The sequence below is a fragment of the Solanum lycopersicum genome, chromosome 11 (assembly GCF_036512215.1).
Source record: "Solanum lycopersicum chromosome 11, SLM_r2.1".
Lineage (NCBI taxonomy): Eukaryota > Viridiplantae > Streptophyta > Magnoliopsida > Solanales > Solanaceae > Solanum > Solanum lycopersicum.
The window spans coordinates 35498543-35515045 of record NC_090810.1 but is presented as its reverse complement, the minus strand read 5'-3'; the positions used below and the strand labels follow the sequence as shown (position 1 = coordinate 35515045).

General features: G+C 31.8%; 1 long non-coding RNA gene across 1 annotated transcript; it reads right to left on the bottom strand.

Moving 5' to 3' along the window:
• Positions 1-310: 310 nt before the first annotated feature.
• On the bottom strand, positions 311-9714 carry LOC138339610 (uncharacterized). Its single transcript, XR_011212473.1, has 2 exons — positions 6767-9714; positions 311-558 (listed from the first exon to the last, which is right to left on the bottom strand). It is a non-coding gene; the product is annotated as an uncharacterized lncRNA (long non-coding RNA).
• Positions 9715-16503: the final 6789 nt, after the last annotated feature.

Below are 16503 nucleotides of genomic sequence, written 5' to 3'. Positions count from 1 at the left end.
GTACTAATTGTGATAGGTTTTACCCACATATTTTATTAAATTAAGGCTAAATAGTATAGGATCTTAAATAAATTATCACTTTAGCCCATAAACTATCGATTAAATAACTTAAGTTAAACAAATATTCAAAACTCTAAAGAGGAGCTCTTGGGTCATTACAAAAAAGTCGTAAAGTAAATAGTAATAAATAGTTAGTGTGTCGGCTACAAATAAAAGAAGAGGCCATTGTCACGACCCAAAAATGGGCGTGATGGAACTCGTCTTATCCCACCAAGACAAGTCAGCCTAATACTCAACCATTACAATAAAGTGCGGAAGTAAAATATAAGTAACTTAATAAAAACCCCAAAACCTGGTAGTCACGTGTACAAGCCTCTAAAGTATTACAATTGATTCAAAAGAAAACTCAAGTCTCAAATGAACTTGTTTCTAGAATAGGACAAGATCATAATTAAGGAGAAGAAAGTCTGCTGCGATGGAAACAGCTACCTGACAAATCTCCAAGAAGCCTCGGAAAAGAAGAGAATGACAAGTACAACAAAAATCCAGGCTCATAACCTACAAAAATTTGTAGAAGCAAGGGGTGAGTACCAAACCACACTGTACTCAGCAAGTAAACGTCTAAACACAAGCTAAGGGAATGAAATACGGGTACTCCTACCACCCCCAACCGAACCTCCACAACTACAACCTGCATAAACATCAGCCCAACCTAACAACTCACAGTTTACATAGAACGTAACTCAACAAAAACATCTAGACAAATTACACATCCTCCACAACAACACTTTAACAAATTGCATATCCTCCACAACAACACTTTAACAAATTACATATTCGCAATAACAAGCTCAGTATTCAACAATCACAAGTTCCGCAAAAAGGCAATCACTAGATCAGCAAAACACAATATCAAGTTCACTAATGATAAGTATGTGCAATGTAATGGAATGCAATGTCAAGTATAATGATGCATGTCTGACCTAGTGATACACACCCGCTGTCTCTCAGTCCGGGACCCATGGGGGACATATCTGTCCATGCATCTGTCGCGGCGCACGACACGACCCTCGATAACAGTAACCATTGCGGCGCGCGATACTTCCCTCGAAATATAGTATCCATCGCGGTGCGCGATACGTCCCTCGAAATATAGTATCCATCGCGGCGCGCGATACGTCCCTCGAAATGGTACATCCTCTTAAGTACCCATTCTTTCCAAATGCACATAACACTTGTCACAACCAATGCCTCAGAATAATGCAGATGACAAGTTCACACGTATAATGAGGAGATGACCATTTTCATAACATCACACAGTTCACAACCACACAAACATGAAGTTACATCAACAATGATTCAAGAAGCCTTCAACCCTTTCTCAACACAACAGACATAAACAATTAATAACATTGCCTTTTGTTATCCCCATTCTTTTAATCATTAGAATTAATCAATGTGGACAAGTCAACCCATCACCAATCCCGTTACTCCCAACATATACCACAAGGACATACACACATTTCATACACTTAACAAGAGTTTAGATATCCACTTGCCTCAAGATAGTCGAACAATCACTCTGGGACTTGAGCCTCCCCATTTCATATAGCATCTGAACCAGTGTTATCTATTCAAGTACATATTAACAATAAGATTTCAAAATTAGCAACACTCATACCACTATATGTCTAGCTTAGATCCAAAAACTGATCCAAACATGTAATCAAGTTCCTAAATCTTGACACCAATTACTATATCTACTCTTTCAATTTTCTCCAAATTTCAAGCCTAGGGTTAAGTCATAATTTATTAAAATATTACAAGTCTAATAGCTTTCATATACTATAATACACCCGTTATTTAATTACATATCTCAATATACCAAACATAATATATAATGTGATAGTAAAAAAAAAAGAATTACTAAATACGAGAATCACTAGTTATGAAATCAAAGGTGACAATAACTTTGAGACAAAGATATCAACTCCTGTAGGTTAACTAGTTTGTAATATGAAATGGTCATTATAATAATTGATGATTAATGACTTTGTCCCACCATTTTTCACAACCTTCAAAGTGATACAGTGCAACATCACCCATAATGAATTTAATTACTTCTTATTTTATAAAATAATAATCTAAATCCTCGAATTAACATTCACCATCCTAATTCACTCGAATGTAATATGTAACCAAGAATTAATGCATTAGTAATTCACCTTGGTGTGCAGAAGTTCTTGTGCCGGCCGCTTCTTTGCACAGGTAAATTTTTCTTTCTCCCGTTTTCCTTGTTTCGTCTTTTCCCTTCTTCTTTTTTCTAAAATAAATATATACTAAAAGTGATAAATTTTACTAACTTAATTTAATTATATGGAACAAATGGTATAAGATCTTAAATAAATAATATTTTAGTCCATTAACTATCAATTAAGTCAATTATTCACAATTACCCATCAAATAATTAACTAAAGTCAATGAATAGTTCAAAATTATCAAAAATAACTTTCGGGGTCATTACATTATCCACCACTAAAAATCATGTTCGTTCTCGAACATAAAGAAGAAGAACTAAGAATAATTGATATTACCAAAAGCGGAGTTATGACCTAACAGTCAGTGTTCATCTCTCTAAGTGAGCTCATCCTTAAAATCATTCAATCCAAATCAACTACTAACAATTGAACTTTTAAACAAACTTTGTAAGATCTTTAAATTAAGAGTGATTATCAAGTCACAAACTAACTCACGAACCCAATCTAAAGTGAGACTCATTGGACCATAACACAACCATCATGACAAATCTTTTCTTACATAACCAAGAATAACTTCTGAATCAATACTGGCTACAATCACAAGTGGACCTTAACCAACCATGAAACACTCATAATGCCCGAATCATTACAGATCTTGTCAAAATTCTTTGCTCAAAGCGTCATCTTTTCCCGAGCTTAAGTTATAATCATCTAATATTTAGACATTGGGTACTCATCAAGGAGAATTGAACTCATATAGTCCAAAGAATGAAATGATTAAGAAACACCCAACAAGCGATACACTCTATGATGAAAACCTTTAACACCATTGTTAGATAACCATAACTATTCACGGAAGCTTTTTTTATTTTTTTATTTTATAAATCCTCATAAGCAAAGTTGTGCATGTAGAATCACTGGTATATTTCAACTATCCAAACAACATTAAATCTCCCATAACTGAAATGGTTAATTCTGTCCAAGGATCCTATCATATCAAGAGGACATAAGAGGATCGGCACATCCGATCCACCACTAAGAATTCACTCATAGGTGTGGAACCACGCGTAATATAAGTAATGAATCATACTATAAATAGTGTCCAATACGAAGAAGGTTGTCACATAAGAATTTACAAAACCAAGGTTGAATAACACTAAAAACTTCTTCCATAATTCCCACATCAAATATTCCATACATTTGAGTACATCTCTCGATTTTTATCCACACACAACCAACCAGTTTGATCCCCGTTTTGTTAGTACCAAACCCCACATACTTTTCACAATAATCCAATGTATCTAAAACTCTTAATACCAATAAACATTATAGGCACACCATCCATTTACCTTACTATTAAACCGTCTCTGGTATTAAAGTATTCTTAGCGAACACATTATCGCCTTATAAATTTTTTTTTTTGAACTAGGTCTTCCTCTCTTTCCCTTTTAAGCATCGCATGACAGATATAAGTCATACCCAAGACCGATAACACTAATTTCAAATTTATATTTCTCTTTTAGGGTAAAATAATTAAGTCACACTTAATGTCAACTTCACCTAAACTTTCACATACCATTTTCAACCACCATCTGTACCATCATTTACCTCATGCGATAACTCAAAGAAACCCTTGATCACTCCAATATTTATGTATACTATAATCTCATAACCTCTAATCACCATAAAATGCCTATGTAACACATTATAACAATCTATTTTGTCTCGTCAACAAAATAATTTTAATCCCTTCCAATCCTAATTAATCATGTAAAACTGTAGGTCCACACTATTTAACATCCATTTGTTACTTAATCACATTCTGAACAATCTAGCTCGACATAACCATGTATAATCTTCCTTACGTCATTTATTGTAACCCTATCAAAACTTCATATTTAGAAAAGTTAATAATAAATCCATAGTAAGTAGGTGCCGAATTAGTTCACATCTCATAGTCATATCTAAACTCAAAGGCGAAATCACTACAACCATCACCTCCGAATCCAATGTTTGATGAGAGGTCTTATTGTTCCTTTGCCTTTCTTAAAATCTTTCCACGACGGAAATTTCAAATAACTTGAACTCTTCAATACACCATAATTTTTCTCCTTTTTGCTAATTCACTTACCAGTCTTTTTTCTCTTTTTTTTTCGGCCAACAATATGGGAAACCTTCGGTATAACAATCAAAAGTTACTAAATGTACTACTCAATTTTAAGTCCTTCTAAATGCTTCATACTCAATGTGATCGATCATTTCCTACCTTACCAATTCATAACTTGACAAGATACACTATCACAAATCTAAACTTTCCATGTAAACTTGAAGTTTTGATCCCAACCATGTAACACAATTCTATTATCAATCAACATTTGCTCATACATTGGAGATCTTTATGAATCCACGTATCTTAGCTTCTCATTGGTCGCCTATCCATCGACCTTATCATATTTTTCACAATCTTATCATATTCAATATCAAACTCAAAATCATAAAAGAATTTATTATCACACTCAAGTCAAATGTCTTTAGACTTCTTTCTTAAATTTTATCAAATAGTATTGAACCAATATTATGAACATGTGACACTATTATCATAATTAGAACAAAATAGATGAGATCACATGTCGATAAAATCCATCTTCTACCATATGAAGATATATCTTTTGTACTTGCACTCAAAGTAAATATCTTTGTTCTCGATCACCTCCTTCAAATGACTAAACTAGATCCCACTAATTCTTTTCATTTGTGACTCTAGCTCTTTTCAATTTTATTTAAGCAGAGTCACAACACCTCTTATAACTTTTCATGCAACAACGTTACTAATCAAAAAGTAGCAGATCATAGCGATAAATACTCGCAGGTCGTTACTATCATAAAAAAATCATCTAACCCACAATCTTTATCATATAGTTATGTCTCAGTCACAATCCATCACAAACTCTTATTACCAATATGATCACTTAGCATTTGTCATCACCACGAAGTCAACATTCTCAATGACATGACACTTCAAATCCAGTTATACCAACAAAATCAAAGGACTAACCCGATTTTATATGTATTTTCTTACTATAATCTTCAATTATCTTTACACAAGTATACTCTTTGAGACTTTTCTTACCCATAAGATCTTTTTCATTCTGGTATATCCATTCCCTTCGACCACTTCTCAATTAGAAACATCGAGATACACTCCATAAATTGACATATTAATATCATTCCAACAATCCACCACTAAAACATCCCTTATAACAATGTTTTAACTCAAGCAACCGTAGTAACAAACTAGTTAGTTTCTCAAATATGAATACAACATTGAATCTCATTATATGAACATGTGATTCAATTGATAACTCTTTAAGTGGTTTGTAATCGCACTTGATATCAACATATCCATTTTCATGTACCATTAGTATCACCTTATGAAATCTGTTAAATCCACCACTAGGACACATCATACCTATCGAGAATATTGTACCCAAATAACCTACACATTTCTGTCTATCGAATGACTTTATCTTATCAAATTCTCTCTCATATCTAGCCCAAGCTATGTGCATTCTTTCATAGGGCAGGTCGATAACAAAAGTAATAAAATACATACTTCTTACGAAGTACCTATCAGTACCATTGGTATAGTCGTATCATGACCTTATTTGATATACACTCAATCTATGAAACCACAAAAGAGATTCTGACCTCAATTGGTGCAACATCATTCACTAACAACCCATTAATGTTATGAAAATTATATCAGCTATAATTTTTCTTAAGATTACACTATTCATTATCTAGTCAACTCTTTAAACATTTAACTTCTTATTGTCAAACCACTCCAGATATTGCTTATACCCCATAAGTACTATTTTTTTTTACTATAGTTACTAACCTTACTCAACCCCTTCAAATAGGATCACATATTCCTTTCATAAATATATTATTTCCACCTTAAGATCAGATTTAATTAAAATCCAACCCATACACGACACACCAATTATTAATATGAGGAACTACGCACGAGTCATCACATAAATGAGAGTGAATGTAGTGAAGCGATAAGAATCAAAACAGCATCAAGTATGCATGATAGAGATCCAAGAAGTGAAGATTCTTCCTAAAAGTCACTATAGCCTCTCGTAGATAAGTACAGACGTCTCCTTACCTATCCTCAAGACTCTATTTAGACTTGACTTGTATACACGTGAGACCTATGAACCTGGGGCTCTGATACCATTTGGTCACGACCCAAAAATGGGCGTGATGGCACTCGTCTTATCCCACCAAGACAAGTCAGCCTAAAACTCAACCATTATAATAAAGTGCGGAAGTAAAATATAAGTAACTTAATAAAACCCCAAAAACCTGGTAGTCACGTGTACAAGTCTCTAAAGTATTACAATTGATTCAAAAGAAAACTCAAGTCTCAAATGAACTTGTTTCTAGAATAGGACAAGATCATAATTAAGGAGAAGAAAGTCTGCTGCGATGGAAACAGCTACCTGACAAATCTCCAAGAAGCCTCGGAAAAGAAGAGAATGACAAGTACAACAAAAATCCAGGCTCATAACCTACAAAAATTTGTAGAAGCAAGGGGTGAGTACCAAACCACACGGTACTCAGCAAGTAAACGTCTAAACACAAGCTAAGGGAATGAAATACGGGTACTCCTACCACCCCCAACCGAACCTCCACAACTACAACCTGCATAAACATCAGCCCAACCTAACAACTCACAGTTTACATAGAACGTAACTCAACAAAAACATCTAGACAAATTACACATCCTCCACAACAACACTTTAACAAATTGCATATCCTCCACAACAACACTTTAACAATATATATATTGGCAATAACAAGCTCAGTATTCAACAATCACAAGTTCCGCAAAAAGGCAATCACTAGATCAGCAAAACACAATATCAAGTTCACTAATGATAAGTATGTGCAATGTAATGGAATGCAATGTCAAGTATAATGATGCATGTCTGACCTAGTGATACACACCCGCTGTCTCTCAGTCCGGGACCCATGGGGGACATATCTGTCCATGCATCTGTCGCGGCGCACGACACGACCCTCGATAACAGTAACCATCGCGGCGCGCGATACGTCCCTCAAAATATAGTATCCATCGCGGCGCGCGATACGTCCCTCGAAATATAGTATCCATCGCGGCGCGCGATACGTCCCTCGAAATGGTACATCCTCTTAAGTACCCATTCTTTCCCAATGCACATAACACTTGTCACAACCAATGCCTCAGAATAATGCAGATGACAAGTTCACACATATAATGAGGAGATGACCATTTTCATAACATCACACAGTTCACAACCACACAAACATGAAGTTACATCAACAATGATTCAACAAGCCTTCAACCCTTTCTCAACACAACAGACATAAACAATTAATCACATTGCCTTTTGTTATCCCCATTCTTTTCATCATTAGAATTAATCAATGTGGACGAGTCAACCCATCACCAATCCCATTACTACCAACATATACCACAAGGACATACACACATTTCATACACTTAACAAGAGTTTAGAAATCGACTTGCCTCAAGATAGTCTAACAATCACTCTGGGACTTGAGCCTCCCCATTTCATATAGCATCTGAACCAGTGTTATCTATTCAAGTACATATTCACAATAAGATTTCAAAATTAGCAACACTCATACCACTATATGTCTAGCTTAGATCCAAAAACTGATCCAAACATGTAATCAAGTTCCTAAATCTTGACACCAATTACCATATCTACTCTTTCAATTTTCTCCAAATTTCAAGCCTAGGGTTAAGTCATAATTTATTAAAATATTACAAGTCTAATAGCTTTCATATACTATAATACACCCGTTATTTAATTACATATCTCAATATACCAAACTTATTATATAATGTGATAGTAAAAAAAAAAGAATTACTAAATACGAGAATCACTAGTTATGAAATCAAAGGTGACAATAACTTTGAGACAAAGATATCAACTCCTGTAGGTTAACTAGTTTGTAATATGAAATGGTTATTATAATAACTGATGATTAATGACTTTGTCCCACCATTTTTCACAACCTTCAAAGTGATAAGGTGCAACATAACCCATAAAGAATTTAATTTCTTCTAATTTTATTAAATAATAATCTAAATCCTCCAATTAACATTCACCATCCTAATTCACTCTAATGTAATATGTAACCAAGAATTAATGCATTAGTAATTCACCTTGGTGTGCAGAAGTTCTTGTGCCGGCCGCTTCTTTGCACAGGTAAATTTTTCTTTCTCCCGTTTTCCTTGTTTCGTCTTTTCCTTTCTTTTTTTTTTCTAAAATAAATATATACTAAAAGTGATAAATTTTACTAACTTAATTTAATTATATGGAACAAATGGTATAAGATCTTAAATAAATGATATTTTAGTCCATTAACTATCAATTAAGTCAATTATCCACAGTTACCCATCAAATAATTAACTAAAGTCAATGAATAGTTCAAAATTATCAAAAATAACTTTCGGGGTCATTACATTATGTAAAGAAGTAATAGTAAGTCTTTTGTTTTATTGTGTCGGCCGAATATAAAAAGGCCAGGTGTAAAGTAGGAGTGTCGGCCATTTGGCCAAAGGTGTCATGTTTTCTTGTATAAATAGAGGGTTCTCCCTCATAATAACATCATCCCTTTCATATACATCTCTCTGTCACTCTTATTTCCTTTTTATTCCGCTTCCACCCCCGCTTACCAGAAGATAAATGGGAAAAGTTAAAAACACCTATGGTAGTAACATGATTTAATAATGAAGGAAGTATAATTAAGTATAAAGAAAAAAATATAAAAATACAAATATGGGATAAAATATTAACAATAGAAGAAATGTATAATTTTGAATTTACCACAAAAGATATGTTATTAGGAATACCATTTTTAGATAGATTTTATCTGCATATAATAACAAAAACACATTGGTGGTTTACTACACCATGCGGAAACAAAATAGGAGCAAAAAGAGTAAATAATAAACAATGAAAACCTATAGAATGGATAAGAGGAAGTGAAAAAATAAACCAAGAAATGGAAAATATAAGTAAGAAACAAATATCACAATTAGAAATTATTATATTTACAATGGATAAAGTTAAAATAATAAATGAACAACCAGAAATAGCTGAAAAGGACAAGAATTACAACATAGAAAAAGAAGATTAGAAGAAAATATTTTAGCAGGAGTATGTAATAAATCAATATTAGCACAAAGAAAAGTTATATTTATGTTAGAACTAGAAATAGATTGTCTTGAATATAGGCTACAACAAAATATAATATATAAATTATAATGAACAAAGAAGAACTTGCAGTAGACGAAAAGACATATGAAAATCAAGACGTAATGATAATAAAAATAATATTCTCAAATTAAGGAAGAAGATATAAGAAAATAGGAAATAACCTATATTTAATGTTAGAAAAAGAAACAACAAAATTAGAAGATAGTTTAACAGCTATGATAAGAATAACGAAAGAAAATGAAGAAATAGACAAAATCACAACTCATCAAAACAAGTAACGATAAAAAAGATCATTTGATAAATATAATTTCAAAAACAGAATACAAATATATTTGTTATTTGAAAAAACAGTATGAACAAAGAAAAATATAAACAACAATTGATAGAAAAAATAGCTGGAAAAGGACAAGAATTACAACATAGAAAAAGAAGATTAGAAGGAAATATTTTAGCAGGAGTATGTAATAAATCAATATTAGCACAAAGAAAAGTTATATTTATGTTAGAACTACAAATAGATTGTCTTGAATATAGGCTACACATAATATAATACATATATTATAATGAACAAAGAAGAATTTGCAGTAGACGAAAAGACATATGAAAATCAAGACAAAAAGATAATAAAAATAATATTCTCAAATTTAGGAAGAAGATATAAGAAAATAGGAAATAACCTATATTTAATGTTATAAAAAAACAGCAAAATTAGAAGATAGTTTAACAGATATGATAAGAATAACGAAAGAAAATGAAGAAATAGACAAATCAAAAGAAATTGAAAAAATAAAAATACAAACAAAACAAGAAGTACAACATTTAGAAGAAATAAAAAATACAAGAATAAGTGAATTAGAAAAAGAATTAGCTAGGTTAAAATTATTATATGAAACTAAACAAAAACAAAAGGAAAAAGATAAAGAGCTTGAATTAACTAATGGAATAAAAGAGATGGAACAAAAATTAAATGAAGATCTTGAGGTAAATGATGTAAATGAAATAGATGAAAATGAAAATGACCAAAAATAAAAAATAAGTGACATAATTGAGACATATACAGAAATTTTAGAACAGGTAAATAAACAAAAAAAATTAGAAATAAACACAGGAGATATGAATAGAACCAGTACGTCAAGAGTTAAAACCCCACATAATAGCCCCAGAAATAGTCCTAGAGCTAGTCCTAGATGGACACCACTTACTTATTATACAGAAAGTTATCAACAATCAGATAGAAATAATGAAATATGGAACAGTAGATTAAATAAAAATTGGATACCAAAACCAATAAGTGAACAATATAATTTCTTAGATCTAGATTGTTTCACAGACATAAATAAAGCAATATTACTATGGACAGGAAATATATCTAAACAGTTAATAGATAACAAAATAGAAACAACAAAAACACCGAGATACATAGAAAGAACATTCGTAGGAACAACAAAATTATGGATAGAAAATCTCCCCCCAGAAAGTTTAGAAGTACTTAGAAGTGATAAAAAGATGGATGGATCCCCATCAGCAAAAAAATATAGAAATATTAGATAAATATGAATCATCAATAAGAAGTGAATTTGGAGGTATGACCACAGATATAAGAGAACAAAACAGACAAAAAATAATAAATAGACAACTTATGACAAAATTAGCTATATGTAAAATGTGTTATGTAGAAGAATACACTTGTGCATTTAAAGAATATTATGTAACGACCTGTTTAGTCGTTTTGAGCAGCAGATTATATTTCTGGAAAAACAGGCTGAGACGACGGAACCCACGACGGAACGTCATGGGCACGACGGACCGTCGAGGGTGTCTCATCCCAAAACACCTAGAAATTCTGAAATTTGGGTGCTGAAATCGACTCTCTGAACTTTGTAACGAAATGGCAGGACGGACCGTCACAGACCCTTGGTGGAAATTTGGGTCTCTGAACTTTGCGACGACCTGCAGGACGGACCGTCGTAGGCACGACGGCCCGTCACAGGTTGCGCAATCCCAGTCTGGGTCGGATTTCTTGATACGTTTTAAGGGACGTTTTTGACTATTCTTGCCTTAATTATAAATTTGGTGGGTTAATGTTAATAAGTCTAATTACTTGGGGGTTAAAAGAGGTAACCTTAAGTTAATTAGTGGGGCATTATTGCCATCTTTTATCCTTAATTATATACTAATTAGGGTAAAAGAAAGAGGGTTTGAATAATGAAAATAGAAAGAACAAGAGAAAGAGAGAGAAAGTTGAACGAGAAAGAGGAGAAACGAAGAGGACACAAAGCTTTGGGAATTTGCTTGCTTTATTTCTAATCTTCGGTGGAGGTAGGTTATGGTTTTCATGCTTTCATAGTAAACTCTTAATAGAGAATGATATGTATTGGTAGTATTGTAAACCCTGCTATGTGCTTAATTGTATGCATGCATGAACGTGATTATATAATTGTGATTATATTAAGCATGATGAAGTTATTGAATCCCAAATCTTGATAAAAACCTAATCTCTTTTAAATGATGACGCCTTGGTAAGGGAGAAGGCTTGATGACCTAAAGTAATGAGATTGATGATGCCTTGGTAAGAAAGAAGGCTTGATGAATTGATGGAAGGAGATTTAGGGGATCGGGTGTCACGAACCGACACATAGAATTAGGGGATCGGGTGTCACGAACCGACACGTAGAATTAGGGGATCGGGTGTCACGAACCGACACGTAGAATTAGGGGATCGGGTGTCACAAACCGACACATAGAATTAGGGGATCGGGTGTCACGAACCGACACGTAGATTTAGGGGATCGGGTGTCACGAACCGACACGTAGATTTAGGGGATCGGAGTGTCACGTACCGACACAAGAGGATTAATGAATATGAGGGAGCGGAGTGTCACGTACCGACACAAGAGAAATAAAGATAATGAATCTTGAAAGATGTTAATATACTCAATCTAATGAACATGATTCCCAAATGAGTATGGTATTGAGGCTTGAGTCCTCATGCGTGAACTTGACGGTAATTGTTAATGATATAGTACTTGTTGTTGCTACATGTTGAGTACCATGGTTGATTTTATGATATTATTGGTATATATTGATTTTCTATTTTTAGTTGGCCGATGATATCTACTCAGTACCCGTGTTTTGTACTGACCCCTACTTTTATGTTCTCTTCTTGTTTATTTGTGGAGTGCAGCAAACGTGTCATCGTCCTCAACTCAACAGTAACTCAAGCCAGTCTTACTACATCGGAAATTCAGGGTGAGCTTATGCTTCTAGCTTGGACTGGATCTTCTTCTTCAAGTCTTGATGCCTTGAACTTCCGGCATGGACTAGCTTCTTATGTATTTTTAGCTTCTTAGAATACTCTTAGTTTAGTAATTTTATTATAGATGTTCTTGTGATGATGACTTCCAGATTTTGGGGAATAATAGATGTTGAATTGGTCTTTATTTAATGAGTTTAAGTCTTCCGCATTACTTTCTGTTGATATTATATTGAAATGTTAAGGTTAGATTGGTTGGTTCGCTCACATAGGAGGGTTAGTGTGGGTGCCAGTCGCGGCCCGGATTTGGGTCGTGACATATTATTACAAAGCAAAATACAATTTTGATGAAGCAAAAGAAATAAGAAAAGAATATTTTACGAAATTACCAAAACCATTTAACACAAAAGTAATAAAAGAATGGAATGATGAAGGATTAGTAGATACATTATGACCAAGAATAAAATTCTTACATCAATGATTCATACAACTATGTGAAAACCAAAAAGAAAAATTAAAAATGAAAAAAGTACTAAACAAAAATTTAACCTGTTGCAAAAATAAAACAGCATCACAGTTCGCATGTATAACAAAAAATTATAAAAAGAAAAAACCGAGGCAATATAAAAATTATAGAAAAACTAAAACTATGTATAAACACAAAAAACCAAGACAAAGATATTATGTAAAAAATTATAAAATGAAAAGACCATATAGACCAAAAAGGAAAATATCTCAATGTACATGTTATAATTGCGGAAAGATAGGACACATAGCTAGAGATTGTAAGTTACCAAGAGATCCAAAAAAGAAGCAAATTGCAGAAATAATTATAGATAGTGACAAATATTCGCAAATAGAATATATAGACTATGAACTAAGTGAAAATGATAGTATATAGAAAATGTTAGACATAGAAACAGAAAATGAAGAAGAATATATTAACCTAAATAATGATATGATAGACGAAGAAGTATGATGTCTGAAGACGATATAAGAATAATATCCAAAGAAGATTATCAAAATGAAGAGTTATCAGACCAAAAAATTATATTTGATAATACAATTTTTGAACAAATAAAAGGGAAAGAATTAGACTTAAGTGTTGAAAAAGTTCTTGAAATACCTACCTTAAGAAATTGGTTTAAAAGACAAAAGGAAGAATACTATGTAGTTAGTCAGAAAGAACATATCATAGATTGCAAATATGCAAGAGGAAAAGCATATATATCTATACTAAGTAAACGGATAATAAATAAAGAAATACAAGATATAAAAACTAAAACACCTATAAAATATGTACATTTAGTAGGAACATAAATATTAATAAAAGCTTGTTTTAGAGAAGGAATAGATACACCTATTGGAATATACTTAGCAGATGATAGAATTATACACCCCATAGAAAAAAGTGTAATCAGTGGAGTAAAAGGAAACCTAATATACCAAAAATTTAAATTTATAATTAGAGCCAATAATACAGTAGCATTAAAAGATAGGAATATAGATAAATCATTATTATTATATTAGAAAATGTCTGGAATAGAGTTAGCACCAAGCAGTAAAATATTTACAGCAAGATGCTAAAAGTTATGTATATTAACCACAAACATAAAATAACAGCAAGAAATAAAATTGATAAAATAAAAATAGAAAATCCTTTCGAAAAAATAATTACTATAATAGACAATAATGATTATAGTTATAAAGAAATTTATACAGAAGAAGATTTAGAAATTGTAAAAGAAAGATGAAGCACTTCAAGCGTACCAAATACGTTAACAAGAGCTACCTCATCAAGAATGAGTACATCTAAAAGAAACTATGAAATCCCACAAAACTTATTAGATAAGGAAGAAATAACACCATATCATTATTTCATAACAGGAATAATAGACAAAAGAAAATATAAAATTTTAATAAATACAGGACAAGAAGAAAATTACATAACAAGACAGTTAGTATTAGAAGAAGAAATTATAAAAACAGGACACATATGCCCTGGATTACCTAGTGAGATAGTAAACATAAATGAAGAAACAATAGAAAAAGAAATAATTATAGGAGGAATTCCATTAAAAATACAATTTAAGATATACCAAGGAAACCATAATATCACGTTAGGAATAAAATGGCTAGAGAAAGTTATGCCATATAATATAGAAAACGAACAATTAACAATAACATGTAAAAATAAGAATATAATCATAAAAAGAACAAAATGAATAATGAAAATGTATACTCGCAAAAATTATCATTGAAGGATATCACAATAGATATTATACTCCTATGATAGTAACACAAAAACCATTAAAATATAACTTTGATGATTTACAAGAACTTAAAATACATATAAATGAACTATTAAAAACAATTACATACAAGAGTGTAATAGCGAACACACAAGCCCAACATTTATAGTTATAAAGCACAGTGAACAAAAAAGAGGTAAAAGTAGAATGGTTATAGATTACAGAAATTTAAATGCCAAAACTAAAACATATAACTACCCAATACCAAATAAAATATTAAAGATAAGTCAAATACAAGGATACAACTATTTTAGTAAATTTGATTGCAAATCAGGATTTTACCACCTAAAATTAGAAGAAGAATCTAAACAATTAACAGCATTCACAGTACCACAAGGATTCTTTGAATGGAATGTATTACCATTTGGATATAAAAATGCACCAGGTAGATATCAACATTTCATGGATAACTACTTTAACCAATTAGAAAATTGCATTGTATACATAGATGACATATTATTATATTCTAAAACACAAGAAGAACATATAAGATTATTGGAAAAATTTATACATATAATTAAACATTCAGGTATAAGCTTAAGTAAAAGTAAAGCAGAAATAGTGAAAGCACAGGTAGAATTTCTAGGAATACAAATAGACAAAAATAGAATAAAAATGCAAACCGATATAGTACAAAAAATAATTACCCTTAACGAAAATATAGATACAAAAAAGAAATTACAATCAGTTTTAGGATTAGTAAACCAAGTAAGAGAATATATACCAAAATTAGTAGAACATTTAAAATAACTACATAAAAAACTTAAAAGGATGTTGAATACTATTTTGATGAAAAAGATAAAGAACATATAAAAAATATTTAAAAAATTATGTTAAAAATTACAAAAACTATACTTTCCTGATGAAAGTAAAGCATTGACATATATAGTTGAAACAGATTCAAGTCATCACAGTTACGGAGGAGTACTAAAATATAAATATAACAAAGAAAAGATAGAACATCATTGCAGATATTACTCAGGAACATATACTGAAGCACAAACGAAATGGGAGATAAATAGAAAGAAATTATTTGCATTATACAGATGTTTATTAGCATTCGAACCATACATTGTTTACAATAAATTTATTGTAGGAACAGATAACACACAGGTAAAATGGTGGATAACTAAAAAGGTAGATAATTCACTTACAACAAAAGAAATAAGAAGATTCGTATTAAATATATTGAATTTTACATTTACAATTGAGATAATTAAAACTGATGAGAATCTCATTGCAGACTATCTCTCAAGAGAAAGATACACTAAAAGATATATTGGCCATGATGACAAATCTATGCCAAAAGATGGAAAAGATAGAAACGGAAGTACAAAGTCTGAAAGAAAAAGCTAATAGTCAGTAGCATGACTCAAAAT